Below are 15,944 nucleotides of genomic sequence, written 5' to 3' on the forward strand. Positions count from 1 at the left end.
TCATTTAGAACAGAAGGACAGATAAGGTGCTTCTCAGATAAGACCAAATTCAAGGAGTTCATCATCACCAAGCCCTTATTATATGAAATGTTAAAGGGACTTATCTAAGAAAAAGAAGTTAAAGAAACATGAACAGTGAAAGGACAACAAACTCACAGTTATTAACAACCACACCTAAAACGAAAGCAAACTAAGAGGACAGCTAGAGCAGGAGTGGAAACATAGAAATGAAGATCTCAAGGAGGGTTAGCAACAGGGGAGTGGGAGGAGGAGATGGGGGGAGAAGGTACGGAAAACAAGTAGCATAGACAGTAGATAGAAAATAGATGGGGGGGCGAGAATAGTATGGGAAATATAGAACCTAAAGGACTTGAGACACATGGACATAAACTAAAGGGGGGTAATGGGGTTGGGGGGGCAGGGTGGAGGGGAATGAAGGGGGGAATAGAACAACTGTAACAGCATAATCAATTCAAAAAAATTAATTAAAAAAAAAAGAAAAAGCTAAAGTTGTTCATCATCGCCACACCCTTATTATATGAAATGTTAAAGGGACTTATGTAAGAAAAAGAAGATAAAAACTATTGTCAATAAAAAGATGGCAATAAATACAGATTTATCAACAATTGAATCTGAAAAACAAACTAAGCAAACAAGAAGAACAGAGACAGAATCATGGATATAGAGAGTATTTTGATGGTAGCCAGATGGGAGGAGGATGTGGGGGAGTGGATGAAGAGGTGTGGGGATTAAGAAGTACAAATAGGTAATTACAGAATAGCCATGGGGATGTAAAGTATGATATAGGAAATGGAATAGGCAAAGAACCTGAATGCATGACCCATGGACATGAACAGTGTTGTGGGAATTGTCTGAGGGAGTGGAGGGTGCTGGGTGCAAGGGAGCAAAGGGGAAGAAATCAGGACAACTGTAATAGCATAATCTTGACAAACAATTAAAATATAATTAAAAGAAGGAAAAGGAAGACATTTCTGCCTTTTACTGTTGACTGTGATGTTAATTGTGAGTTTATCATATATGGCTTTTATGAAATATTGTTCCCTTCACCATATTCACTTTTTTCCTTCCTCTATCCTGAGAGTTATTTAAAATAACAAATCCATGTTGAATTCTTTCAAGTGTTGCTTCTGCATCTATTGATATGAGCCTATCTCCTTTTGTGTATGTGTTTTATTACATAATGTTTTTATAGCTATTGAACCAACCTAGCATCCCAGGAATAAATCCCACTTGTCCATGATGAATGATTCTTTTGTTAAATACTCACCCAAGGATATGTTTATTGATTTTTAGGGAGACAAGGTGTATGTGTAGGAGAGTTGTAGAGGATGGGAGGGAGGGAGATAGATGAAGAATGATGTAAGAGAGAAACCTCAATATGGTTACCTTCTGTATATACCCTGATCAAAGATCGAACCCGTAACCTTTTGGTGTACAGGATGATGCTTCAACCCACTGAGCCATCCAGCCAGGCAAATGATGTTTTTAATTGGTTGCTGAATTTGGTTTTCTGATACTTTGTTGAAAATGTCTTTTCTGTGTTTGCTGGTGATTTTGGTTTATAATTTTCTCTTTTTCTTTGGTAATGTCTTTGTTGTGTTTTGGTATCAGGGTAATGCTGGCCTTATGAATTTGGGAGTACATATATCACCCTCATCAATATTTTGAATAGTTTGAGAAGTATTGGTATTAATTCTATTTTGAGTGTTAGGGAAAATTCACCTGTGAAGCCATCTCATCTAAGACTTTTGTTTTTTGGGAGGTTTTTGAATATTGGTTCTATTTCATTAGTAGTTTTTGGTCTACTTAAATTTTCCGTTTTTTTCCTGATTCAGTCTTGGAAGATTGTATGTTTCTAAAACTTTATTCATTTTTTCCCCCGGTCTAAAATGTCAGAATATAATTATTGCTTGTAGCATATTTTAAAAATTGAGTTTCTGTGCTTTTGGTTATTCCTTCTCCTTCATTTCTGATTTTATTTATTTGTGTCCTTTCTTTTTTTCTTGATTAGTCTGGTTAAAGTTTTATCAGTTTTGTTTATCTTCTTTCAAAGAACCAGCTCTTGGTTTCATCGGTCTCTTCTTTACTTTTTTAGACTCTAGTATGTTTATTTGCCCTCTCATGTTTATTATTTTTTCCTTCTACTCATGTTAGATTTTGTTCTCTTTCTAGTTCAGTTGCAGGGTTAGATTGAGATTTTTCTTGTTTCATGAGTTTGTCCTCCATTGCTGTGAATTTTCCTCCTAGAACTGCTTCGGCTGTGTCTCATAGTTTTTGGCTCATTGTGTTTTCATTTTTTTTCTCTTTTACCAAAATATTCTCAGCATTTTCTGTTTTTTAAAATATATTTTATTGATCATGCCATAACAGTTGTCCCATTTCCCCCTTCATTCCCCTCTATCCTACACACCCCTCCCCCACATCCCCCCTTTAGTTCATGTCCATGTGTCAAAAGTTCTTTAGCTTCTACATCTCCCATACTGTTCTTGCCCTCCCCCTGTCTATTTTCTACCTACCATCTAAGCTACTTATTCTCTATACCTTCTCCTCCTTCTCTTCCTCCCACACCCCTGTTGCTAATTCTCCATGTGATCTCCATTTCTGTGGCTCCACTCCTGATCTAGCTGTCTGCTTAGTTTGCTTTTGTTTTAGGTGTGGTTGTTAATAACTGTGAATTTGCTGTCCTTTCACTGTTCATCTTTTTAATTTTCTTTTTCTTAGATAAGTCCCTTTAACATTTAATATAGTAAGGGCTTAGTGATGATGAACTCCTGGAACTTGACCTTATCTGAGAAGCACTTTATCTGCCCTTTCATTTTAAATGAAAGCTTTGCTAAATAGAGCAATCTTGGATGTAGGTCCTTGCCTTTCATGACTTGGAACACTTCTTTCCAGCCCCTTCTCAGAAATCATCTGAGAGTTTGATGGGAAATCCTTTGTAGGTGACTGTCTCCTTATCTCTTGCTGCTTCTAGAATTCTCTCCTTCATTTTTATCTTGGGTAATGTGATTATGATGTGCCTTGGTGTGTTCCTCCTGGGTTCCACCTTCTTTGGGACTCTCTGAGCTTCCTGGACTTCCTGGAAGTCTGTTTCCTTTGTCAAATTGGGGAAGTTCTCCTTTATTATTCGTTCAAATAACTTTTCCATTTGTTGCTCTTCCTCTTCCCCTTCTGGTACCCCTATAATTCAGATGTTGGAACATTTAAAGATGTCCTGGAGGTTCCTAAGCCTCTCCTCATTTTTTAAAATTCTTATTTCTTTATTCTTTTCTGTTTGGTTGTTTTTTCCTTCTGCTCCACTCCATTGATTTGAGTCCCAGTTTTCTTTCCATCACTATTGGTTCCCTGTGCATTTCCCTTCATTTCACTTAGTGTAGCCTTCATTTTTACATCTAATTTGCGACCAAAATTAACCAGTTCTGTGAGCATCCTCCTGATCACCAGTGCTTTGAATTGTGTTCCTGATAGGTTGGCTATCTCTTGGTCACTTAATAGTATTGGCTCTTGGGCTTTGAGCTCTTCTTCTGCTTGAGCCATAATGTTTTGGTCTGTTTGCACCTGTTAGGTATGAGGGGACGAGGCTTAGGTGCTCACCAGGGCAGGTGTACCCAAGTGGCTGGGTTGTGACTGTGGGCGGGGTTGGAGAGGGAGTAATGGCATTTGTTCTGCTCTCTCTCAGATTTTGGTCCCTTCTGCTGCTTCCCACAAGCAAATTGGGCCCTTCTGGTGCTGGTTCCCAGGTGTGTGGGCTTGTGTACGTTCTAGGATGCTGTGGGTCTCCCCAATGAACTCTCCTGTGAGGCTGGGAGCCTCTTCCAGCACCTCAACCCCTGAAAGTTTGTCCAGTTGGTGCTTTCAGGCTTTATTTCCCATTGCTGGGACCCTGGGTTGCACAGTCTATCTCACCACCCTTTATTTTTTGCCTGTTTTATCTGCATGGGAATGTGTGTCTGCAGTCAGCCAGCTGCCTTGTACACCTCACTGTGTTTGCTGGTTTCCTCCTTGAGCCTGGGTCGCCAACCACTGCCTCTTCCTGCTGTTTTCCCATCTCTGCTGGCTGCCGACTCCACCCCTCTTACTGGCCTGGGTGAATGGTTCGTTGTTGTTGGACTTCCGTACAGTTTAATTTTCTGTCTGTTCTGGTTTTGTTTTTGTTTCTAAATTTTTGTTGTCCTTAAATTTGGTTGTGCGAGGAGGTACAGTGTTTCCACTTACGTGCCTCCATCTTGGCTGGAAATTCTGATTTTTGTTTTTCCCAAGGTACCTTTTAATTTTTTTCACTGTTAATCCATTCATTGTTCAGTAACATGTTATGTAGCTTCCATATTTTTGTGTGTTTTTCAGTTATCTTGTAATTAATTTCTAGTTTTTTACCTTTGTTTTTGGAGAAGTTGCTTGATATAACTTCATATTTCTTAGATTTATTGAAACTTTGTGACCTAACATGTGGTTTATTTTGTAAAATGTTCCATGTTTACTTGAAGAGAATATACATTTTTCTGCTTTTTTGTGAAATGTCCTAAAAGCATCAATTGAGGTCATCTCGTCCAGTGTCTTATTTAAAGCCACTCTTTTCTTGTTTATTTTTTATGTGGATGGTTTTATTAATTAGTTTTCAGCAGGGTGTTAAAAATCCCTTGTTGTTAATCTGTCCCTTAATGTTTGTCAATATTTGCTTTTCATATTTAGGTGCTTCTACATTAGGTGCATGGATGTTTGCAAGGGTTATATTTTCTTATTAGTTTGATTCCTTTCATTATGAAATGTGCTTTTTGTCTTTTTATAGTTTTTGTTTTAAAGTCTGTCTTATACTTTATATAAATATTGGTTTCTCAGCATTTTTTGAATTTCCATTTCCATAAAATATCCTTTTTCTATCCCTACTTTGAGATTGTGTCAATTTTGAGCTGCAGTAGGTCTCTGGTAGGCAGCGTGTAAATGGATCATGTTTTCTTATCCATTTGTCTACTGTATGTCTTTGATTCGAAGCATTTCATCCATTTACATTCATTGTAATTACTGATAGGTAGGTAGTTGTTGCCATTTTTTGTGTGACTGTTTTTATAGTTCTTCTTTGTTTCTTGTTTACATTCTTTTGCTCTTTTCTCTTGTATGTTGATGACTTTTTATACTTTGGTGTTTGGATTTCTTTTTCTTTATGACTTGTTGGTTGGATTTCTTTCTCTTCTTGTGTATCTCTGATAGATTCTTCAGTTTCTGGTTATCATGTGTTTCATATATACCAAACTGTGTTTATAGTAGTCAGTTTTAAGTTTGTGGTCACTGAAGTTCAATACTTTCTTAATTCACTACAGTTTTTACTCACTCCCTGCATGTTTATGTTTTTGTCTCTTTTTACTTCTTTTGTGTGTTTGTTCATATTTCATACTTTATTGTTGTAATCACACATGATCCTCCTACTTTTGCATTTTAATGTTTGTACTAGCAATATAGTTGGTCGATCCACTGCTTTTACTAAGTGTTTGCCTTGGTTAGTGAAAATCCTTTTTTCCCCTATATCTTTCAAGTCATAATTTTGACTTTTTCTTCTTAAAGAATTGTTTTTAACATTAAAAAAAAATACTGGTTTAGTGGTGATGAACTTCATTAGCTTTATTTTTGCTAGCCTTGCTGGGTAAAGCAATCTTGTTTTTAAGTCTTTGCTTTTCATCACTTAGAGTATTTTATGCTAATCTGTTCTAGCTCGTAAAGTTTGAGACATCAGTTGCTAGTCTTTTTGGAGCTTCTCTGTATGTAACCAAACTGCTTTTCTCTTGCAGCTTTTTCTCGCTTTGGCATTTTAATTATGATATGTCTTAGTTGGGGCCTCTTTTCTATGCTTCCTGGACTTGTACATTCCTGTGCCAGTTTGGCGAAGTTCTGAGTCATTATGTCTTCAAATAGTTTTTCAGTCCCTTGCTATCTCTCTCCTTGTTCTGATATCTTTATAATGTGAATATTGGTATGCTTGATATCATCTTAGGGGTCCCTTAAACTATACTCATTTTTAGTTGGTGGTTTTTTACAGCCTTGTCTTCCAAATTGCTGATTCAGTGCTGTGCTTCATCTAATCTGCCCTTTATTCCTTCTTGTGTATTTTTCTTTTCAGATACTGTATTCTTCATTCTGACTCGTTCTTTATGATTTTTATGTATTTTTAAAAAATATTTATTTATCTTTAGAGGGGAAGGGAAGGAGAGAGGGAGAGAAACATCAACGTATGGTTGCCTTTCGTGCATCCCCTGCTGGGAACTGGCCTGCAACCCAGGCATGTGCCCTGACTGGGAATCGAACCACAATCGTGGTTTGCAGGCCCAGGCTCAATCCACTGAGCTACACCAGCCAGGGCTGATTTTTATGTATTTTTATATGTTTATTGTTTGTTGATATTCTTACTGAGTTCATCTATTTTTTCGTTAGTTCATTAAGCATTCTTATAATCATTCTTTTGAATTCTGTATCTGGTAGAGTGCTTGCCTCCATTTTGTTTAGTTCTTTTTCTTGAGTTTTGTCTAGTTCTTTCATTTGGGATATTTCTCATTTTTTTCTCACTCCCTGTTTTTGTTTTTATTTATTTGGTAGATCTGCTTTCTCTTGTTCTTGGCAGAGGTGCCGTGTGTATAAGGTGTCCTGTGGGACCAAATGGTGCATTCTCCCTCATCACCTAAGTTGGGCCCTTCATGGGATTTCCTCTTGTGGGTCGTGTGTGCCTTCCTGTTGTAGTTGAGCCTCGATTGCTGTCGGAACGTCTGTAGGTGTGTTGACCTTCAAACTAACTGGCTATGGGAGCTGGTCATGACTCTAACAGACAGGCTGTTGTTTGGGGCCTGACCCCTCAGAGTGGGAGTCACTTTAGTGGGGCTAGCCAAGTTCATACTTTGGAAGCATTGTTCGTAGAACTGATCGTGTGGTTCCCTGGTGTGGTCTGAAACTGGCCACTGGTGTGTTGTCTCTAGAGACTGTTGGGAGGTGGTTTGGTGCAGGCCCAGGCTAGGTGCTGCTTGTACCTGGCTTGAGGCCTCTTGGTAGGAGCTACAGAGTGATAGTGGCAGATTACCACTTTTTCTGGGTTTGAGGCACCTGGGAGAGGCTCTGTTGTGAACAGAGGCTGGATGCCACTTTTTGTGGAATTGGCCTAGGTGGGTACCACAATATGAGCTGAGGCCAGCTCTCCCTTTTGTGCCAGGTTATAGCTACTTAGTTGGACCTATATTTAACCCCAAGATGGCTGCTGCTTATGCCAGGATTGGTGACACCCGATGGGAGTTACAGTATTAGCTGAGACTGGTTGCCCTTTCTTTTCTGCCTGGAGTTGCTTGTTAGGAGCTATAAGGCATGCTGAGGCTGCCCACTGCTTGTTTAGGACTTGTGAACCTCAGAAATTTTTGGAAAGGTGTGAAGTATAATCTAAATCAGGTTGCTTCTGTGGAGGAGCCTAGAGGGTCATGCTCAGTGGGTGAGTTGGTTGGGCTGGGATCTCAGGAATCACCACAGTGAGGGTAAATGGTATTAGCCAGGTTAATGGAGAGCACAGATTTGATGCCTGTGCTGATGCCTCAGCTGATAGGATGGTAGTTCCACAGAGGAATAGTAGCATCTGCCAGCATTTCCTTCCCCAGAGGAAGTTGTTCCAACCCCTGCCCCTCTGGTCCTTGTCCTGAAGTTAGTTAGTCAATTTAGTTTCTCCTCATGTGTTCCTGGTGTTTCCTGAGCTGCTGCTCTAGCACTGGAGCTCAGAGCAAGCGAACTTATGAGCTGTAGGTCTGTACGTGGGTTTTTAGAGATTTGCCTCAGTTTCCAGCTGTCGCCTTTCCTTCAAGGATACAATTCACACTGGTTTTTCCAGCCAGCCAGCCAGCCAGATGTTATGGGAACTTCTCTTCCTGACACTGATAACCAAGGTTGGGGAGTCCAGTGCGCTCCTCCTGGGGATCCCCTGCAGCCGAGATATCCCTGTGATTCCTAACGACCTCGCAGTAGATGTGGGACCTGCCCATTCAGCATCTCCGCCCCTCCTACCAGTTTCATTGTGTCTTCTTTACATCCTTAGTTATATAGGTATTCTTCTGTTCAGCTAGTCTTCAGCTGGTTCTCAAGAGCGGTGGTTCTGTAGTTCAGTTGTAATTTTGATGTGGTCAGGTAAGTAGGTGAGCACAGCATTACTTACTACCCTACCACCTTGACTGGGAGCCTCTACATTTTATTTTTATAACAAAGTACATTACTAAAAATATGTCTTGAACAAAGATGTGAATGATTTCGGTCTGTCGATTCTGTTTTACTGATGTTGTTTGTACAATATATGTTTTATGCTATTTTCTCCCTCAGAATTATTTATGCAAATAATTTTGTTGAACTTCATGTTAATTAAATTTTTTTCTGGTTATAGTGTATGTGAAAGCATCTTAAATAATAGCTCTGTACATGAACGCTTCTCTGTAAGACTGTCAGGCCATGATCTTTTTGTGCTTTTTCTGAGTATCAGACTTTCTTACTTCTGTCTCTCTGGAGGAAAGGAGTGGGTAGAAAAAGAAATTCTATAGCTTCTGATAAGCTGTAGGTACACAGTGAGTTCAGTGCTTTACACAGACATTAACCTCTGTCACTGGGTCTTACATGGTGAGCTGCAGCTGATGTAGCAGTGGCTGCCTTCACATAGCCAAGCTTCTCACCTCCAGCGTGTGTGTTCATTCAGCAGAATTCACTTCCAATAATGGCATTGCCGATATTAGCTGTTAACTCTTTCATTGCTGCTTGGTTTCACCTACCTGTTTTTTCTTTTCTCTTTTTTTTAATCCTCACCTGAGGACATGCTTATTGATTTTAGAGAAAGGTAGAAGGAGGGAGGGAGAGAGAGACAGAGAGAGAGAGAAACAGAAATAAACATTGAGGCATGTGGTCTGACTGGGAATTGAATGTGCGACCTTTCGGTTTCGAGGGCAGTGCTCCAACCAACTGAATCACACTAACCAGGGCCACTTGTCTTTTCTTTACCCTTTTTCTTGTTGTTCTCTGTATCTCAGTGACTAAATTTGGGAAATTGTTTAACCTCATTTATCTCTGTTGCAGGTGTTTGAAGCTTTTAGATTGTACAGAATTAGGAAAGAAGTGAGGTTGATACTTAAAATGTTGCTGGAATGAACAGAATTTTTATGGTTCATTGTAGTTCTGCAGTGGCCCTGTTAGTGCTGAGCATTCTCAAGTTTTAAACATTGCAGAAATGTTATAGGATTCCTTTACTAGTTGATTTTATTTTACGATATTTAAAAAACTTATTTTGATGTTATTTTTAACAGAATGAATTTTTTCAATCTTGACATTATCTAGTGTGATACTTTTACTATTGTAATTTCTCACTGGTATACTATCTTTTCTTTTGTACTTTTCTTTCTGTACCAATTCTTTCTTGCTCTTTCAGTTTGGGGAATCAGAATAGGCTTTCTAGAGGAAATAATGCTGATCTAAGAACGAAAGCACAAACCTTGGCTGGTGTGACTCAGTGGATTCGAGTGCTGGCCTGCAGACTGAAAGGTCACTGGTTCAGTTTCCAGTCTGAGCGTGCCTGGGTTGCAGGCCAGGTGCCCAGTTGAGGGTGTGCTAGAGGCAACCAACCAATCTATGTATCTCACATCGATGTTTCTGTCCCTCTCTTTCTCCCTTCCTTCCTGTCTCTCTAAAATAAATAAGTAAAATCTTGGAAAAAATAATGAAAGGACAAGGAGGATTTAGCTAGGCATGAAAGAAAGAGAGGGAGAAGGCAGAAGAGATTGCATAAGAAGAGGTTAAGGGGTAAATCAATAGTATGTGGGATTTGGGTAACTAAGAGCTATTTGGGATCTCTAGAACTTGTGTTAAAGGATCATATTGTTACTTGAGTTGTTGATTATTTCGATGAGCCCAGGTAGACTGTATTATAACCTTACAGTTGCCCCATTTTTACAGCCTTTTTTTTTTTTTTTTTAGTTCTTTAAATTTCATTCTGGATTGTGTTAGGCTAAGGATAGAAATTCCTATTTTTCTTAAACTCAGTTAACAGAGAGTAGCTGCTAGAATTCTAGTGTAATTTCTTGTTCATTTTCTTGACTCCAGTGTCTTTTTTTTCCTCAGAGGAGAATAAGCTTAAAGTTCTGGTGTGCTTGTTTCTTGCATTGTAGTGTGTGGCTCTTGCTGTTGTTTCAGTTTGTCTGAGAACTGGGTTTTGGCATAATATTTGAGAGCTTACAGTGTGTTTAGCTGTGTAGAAAATTAATCCTTGTCATCAACTGAAAGATAACTGGACTAGTGATCAGAAGAAAGGAATATACCTTAGAGACTCTTCCTCTGTCTCAGCCTCTGGCATTCAGACTCATTACTTACCAAGTTTCTTCTAAAGTGATAGAAATTAGAACAGTTTCTTTTTTTTTTTTTTAACTTTTTTTATTGATTATGCCATTACATTTGCTCTATTCCCCCCTCCATTCCCCTCCACCCTGCATACCCCTCCCCCACCATTTCCCCCTTTAGTTCATGAACACGTGTCTCAAATTCCTTAGATTCTGTATTTCCCCTACTATTCTTACCCTCCCCCCATCTATTTTCTATCTACTGTCTATGCTACTTATTTTCTGTACCTTCTCCCCCCTTCCCCTCCTCCCACTCCCCTGTTGCTAACCCTCCATGAGATCTTCATTTCTATGGTTCTGCTCCTGATCTAGCTGTCCTCTTAGTTTGCTTTTGTTTTAGGTGTGGTTCTTAATAACTGTGAGTTTGCTGTCCTTTCACTGTTCATCTTTTTTATCTTCTTTTTCTTAGATAAGTCCCTTTAACATTTCATATAATAAGGGCCTGGTGATGATGAACTCCTTGAATTTGGTCTTATCCGAGAAGTACTTTATCTGTCCTTCCATTCTAAATGAAAGTTTTGCTGGGTAGAGCAATCTTGGTTGTAGTTCTTTGGTTTTCATGACTTGGAATATCTCTTTCCAGCCCCTTCTTGCCTGAAAGGTCTCTTTTGAGAAATCAGCTGACAGTCTGATGGGAACTCCTTTGTAGGTGACTGTCCCCTTAGCTCTTGCTGCTTCTAGGATTCTCTCCTTCATTTTAATCTTGGCTAATGTAATGATGATGTGCCTTGGTGTGTTCCTTCTTGAGTCCAACTTCTTTGGGACTCTCTGAGCTGCCTGGATTTCTTGGAAGTTTATTTCCTTTGCCATCTTGGGGAAATTCTCCTTTATTATTTGTTCAAATAAGTGTTCCAGTTGTGGTTGTGCCTTTCCCCCTTCTGGTACCCCTATAATTCGGATGTTGGAACGTTTAAAGATGTCCTGGAGGTTCCTAAGCTTCTCCTCATTTTTCTGAATTCTTATTTCTTCATTCCTTTCTGTTTGATCATTTTTTTCTTCCTTCTGGTCCACTCCCTTGATTTGAGTCCCAATTTTCTTTCCATTACTATTGGCATCCTTTGTATCACCATTTATTTCAATTAGTTTAGCTTCCATATGTTTCTCTAATTTGTGACTAAAATCCACCAGTTCTGTAAGGATCCTGATAACCAGTGTTTTGAACTGTGCATCTGAAAGACTGGCTATTTCTTCATCACTTAGGTCTATCGGTTCTGGGGCTCTGAGTTGTCCTAGAGCCATTTTTGGTCTATTCGTGCTGTTAAGTGAGCAGAGCGAAGCCTTAGTTGTTTACCAGGACGGGGAGACCCAGGTCGCTGGTTTGTGACGCTGTGTCTGGGGGCGTGGTCAGAGAGGGAGCAATGGCGGTCCTCTCCGCTAGCCCAGCGCATCCAGTAACTCCACACGCGTGGGGCTTGTTTATCTGATCGGAATTGTGCGAGCCTGCTGCCCCGCGCAGGCTTCCCTTCTCACTGGTTTCTCCGCACGTAGATGCACGCGACCGACGGACCGACCCGCTGTGGGCTCCGGCAGCCAGCTCGCTCGCGATCACTGCCCCGGGAATTTTTTCTTGCTAACCTGCTCCGCTGCTGGCCTTGCTCCTCGTACCGGTCCAGCTGAGTATCTAGTTGTCCTTTGGACTCCGTATTGTCGATTTTCCGTGTGGCTTGGTTGTGACTGCTGTTAAAAATAGTTGTTCTTAGATTTGGTTGTGCACAGAGGTGAGGTGTTTCCTCCACCTATGTCTCCATCTTGGCGGAAGTCCTAGAACAGTTTCTTTTCATAGTAAACAGTCATGAGTCTAGCTCATGGGTTCTAAATTTTATTTTAATATATTTTATGTATAATAAATGCTTAATGTATGTCACATTTCTTTTTTTGAATATTGTTCTTAATTTATAATTTATAATAGGGTATAATGTAGGTGAGTGTGAATGTTTATAATTGTTGCATTTTACCAATTTGTAAACTTTATTTTTAGATAGGAGCTCTTATTGGTTTTTTTTTTAAAGATTTTATTTATTTATTTATTTTGAGAGAGAGGAAGGGAGGGAGAAAGTGAGGGAAACACCAGATTCTCACATGCCCCAACTGGGGGCCTGGCCTGCAACACAGGAATGTACCCTGACTGGAAATCAAACCTGCAGCGTTTCAGTTTGCAGGCTGACACTCAGTCCACTGAACCACACCAGCCTGGGCTGTCCTATTCTTTTTGTGTGCTTTGTGTAGTACTGGAAAGTATGAAAGATTCTTGTTGATTGTTAATTATCTGAAAATACCTCTATTTACTTTAGATCAAACAAAAATAAACTTAGAATTTATAATTAACATTTGTATTATGTATTTTGGCCAGTTTAAGTTTAAGATGGAACTAATTGTGTTAGCTGGTAAAGAAGTAATTGTTATAGAATAGAGTAATTCACTGTGTTACAGGGGAAAAAACTTTCTTCTTTTATAGGGAGTTGGTTTACATCTATTATCTAGTAGCCATTTACTTTCAAAATAATTTCTCAAAATTTGTTTTTTGTCAATCTTCTATAAAAAATTTAAATATTAACTGTATCAAGCACTGTGCTGTTCCTCAGAGTACAAAGGTTACATTCCCAAGTTTTAGAAAGTTTTTATTGAAGATGCATACCAAGATATAAATTGCATATTAGTCTGTTAAGTGCTATTCTTAGGGATACATTACTGTTTCAGCACAGGATAGAGCATCAGATCATCTGTGGAAACTGGAAGCTTGACTCAGAAGGCTTTAGTAAGAACTACTATGAGTTCTTTTGCATCTTGAATTAAAAAAGTGTGTATATACATATTTCAGAAAAAAATTATTCTTAATTTAACACGGTCATTGTAACAAATCATGCATTTGCACAAATCGTGCACATCTCTGTGATACATTGTTTGTAATGATGACCAGTTTTATGTATCTATGACATTCTTTTTCTCTAACTAAAATTTTTAGAATTCAGGATAAATTGGATCAAGACATTGTTTTGTTCCAAGAAACTAATGATAGTTTATTTGTTGGAAGTTGTGCCTCATAAGAGCCTCTGATATTTATTTAAAATATATGAAGAGTTGTTGTGATCTTGTTGTATTTATAGATGTATTACTTTTCAAGTATAAGTGATAGTTTCTATCAGATATTTAAGAATTTTCAGTACTGTTCACATTATTTCATCAATCTATAGTTTAGTATAATAACTACACAATTGTTGGAGTAAATTTTAAACACTTTTCCAGTCTTTCCAGATCAAGCTGAGTGTTAGAGTAGAAGGTTGACTAGTGTGTGTCAGTGTAGGTTTTAAAATGTGAGAAGCATGAGATTACTTTGGAGAGTGTCAAGAGCAGAATTTCCAAATAGAAATTCTCCTAATATCTTGCAGCTGAAATCTTTCCACTAAATTCAATACATGTTTTATTTTTGCTAATCATTGTAAATGTCTGTGACATGTGCAGATGTGCCCATTTTTATCTTCTCTTTGAACATGCTAGAGAAAGAATAGTGTGGCTCCTATCCTCCTCCTTTCTTTTCCCAAGGATTTGGCAGTACTTTTATAAAGTAAATCTAGTTTGAATGTAGCCTAGGGCAGGAATCTTTTTTCTTAGTTTAATGGAGAAAATTGCTGTGTAGCCTTCTTAGGGTACCAGTTAACATCATTTTAATTCTGTACCTTAGTAAAATGGGTATGAGTGGATCTGAAGAAGTTAGACACTTTGGGAGTTGCATTTTTTAAAAGGTTTTACTTATTTATTTTTAGAGAGAAGGGAAGGGAGGGAGAAAGAGGGAAATATCAATGTGTGGGTGCTTCTCACGAGCCCCCTCCTGGGGATCTGGCCTGCAACCCAGGCATGTGGCCTGACTGGGAATCAAAGTGGCAACCCGTTGGTCTGCAGTCCAGTACTCAATCTACTGAGCCACACCAGCCAGGGCGGTAGTTGCGTTTTTTCTTCACCAAAATAGTAATTGCCCTAGTAGACTTAGTCATAAATGCTTTAAGTGTATGTGAGACTGTTAGCTGTCGTCAGTGATTTATCCTGACTTGGGTGAAGTGGTGACGAAGATCCAAAAAAGGAGGATTAGTTGTACCTAGAAATCAGTTTCACTGTTGAATTTAACTTCTGATAATTTACTTTGGGGTAAATTAATGTCAGGATTTATGTGGATTTTTTGAACTCCAAAGACAAAGAAGGAAATTAAGGTTGATTATAGGTTTCAGAGAATTAGCATTTTGCCATGTGATTTTATTAAGGATTTTGAACTGCCAGCAGCTGTTAAGAGTCTTTAAAATATGATGCTGATAGTTAAATGCATTTTAAATATCATTGTTTTAAAAAATTATCAATTTTAATTCATGAATTAATTTTAAATTTATTCTTGGTGAGAAAAAAGTAGTGATTTTCAAGAATTTGAATACTATCTGAATTGAAAGTTTACTACATATAAAAATCAAAACCAGAAATATAAATGAAAAGGTTAATATTGTTGCATTAATTTTTTTTCTATTTAAAAGCCAGCATAAACTATGCTAAAAGATAATAACAGACTTGGAAATATATTTGTAACATACACAGCAGGCAAAATGTTATGTAAGCTCTTAAAATGGATTGGGAAAATGGTTAAATGTCCCAATAACAAAATGGGCAAATAATAAGAACAACCAAGTCACAAAGGAAGAAACACAAAAGTGCCAGTAGATGTGAATAAGTATTCATCCTTACTTGCAATCTAAGAAATGTCAGAAAGCGAAGGAAGGCAAGCAAGAAAGAAAATACCTGAAGTTGTCAAAGGTACAGGGAAATGGCCACTCCCAGACATTGTTTGGTGGAAGTAAATGTACAGACCCCTTTTTGGTATAATTTGTGAGATGTATCAAAATTATAGCTGCATACCCTATAATCCAGTGGTTCTACCTATGAAAATTGATTCATAATTATGAAATTTATAACTATGAAATTATTTAATAATTATATGGAATTCTTTGGAGGCATTTTATCCCTTTTTTGTTGTAAAATACACCTTATATTTACATGTCATCTTCAATTCCCCATCTTAAACATCTTTCAAGCATACACTTAGCTCAGTGGCATAAACTCCATTTATATTTTTGTGCATCTATCACCACCATCCAATTGTAGAACTCTTTTTATCCTGTAAAACTGAATCTCCCTATAAATTAAACAATAACTCCCCATTTGCAGCCCCCGGCCATTACTCTCCCACTTTCTGTCTCTATAAACTTGATGTAGATAAATCGTACAAGAGGAACCATATTTGTCTTGTGACTGCCTTATTTCATTTAGTATATCCTCAGGGTTCATCCATGTTGTAGCATATCTCAGAATTTCATTCCTTTTTAAAGATTAGGTAGGAGGAAAGTTAGGAAGTGACTGCTAATAGGTACTGAATTTCTCTTAGGAGTGATGAAAAGTGTTCTGGAATTAGATAGTAGGGATTGATGTACAACTTTTAATATGCTGAAAACCACAGGTGAAAAAACAGATCAACTGTATGATATATGAATTATATCGCATTAAAGC

General features: G+C 38.2%; 1 protein-coding gene across 13 annotated transcripts in view; it reads left to right on the forward strand.

The window, feature by feature from the left end:
- Positions 1-15,944, forward strand: part of ERC1 (ELKS/RAB6-interacting/CAST family member 1) — a 616,103-nt gene that overhangs the window by 103,170 nt on the left and 496,989 nt on the right. The window lies entirely within an intron of this gene.

This window comes from Artibeus jamaicensis, unplaced genomic scaffold, assembly GCF_021234435.1.
Source record: "Artibeus jamaicensis isolate MK-2021 breed Jamaican fruit bat unplaced genomic scaffold, CSHL_Jam_final contig_1028, whole genome shotgun sequence".
In the NCBI taxonomy this organism is placed as follows: domain Eukaryota; kingdom Metazoa; phylum Chordata; class Mammalia; order Chiroptera; family Phyllostomidae; genus Artibeus; species Artibeus jamaicensis.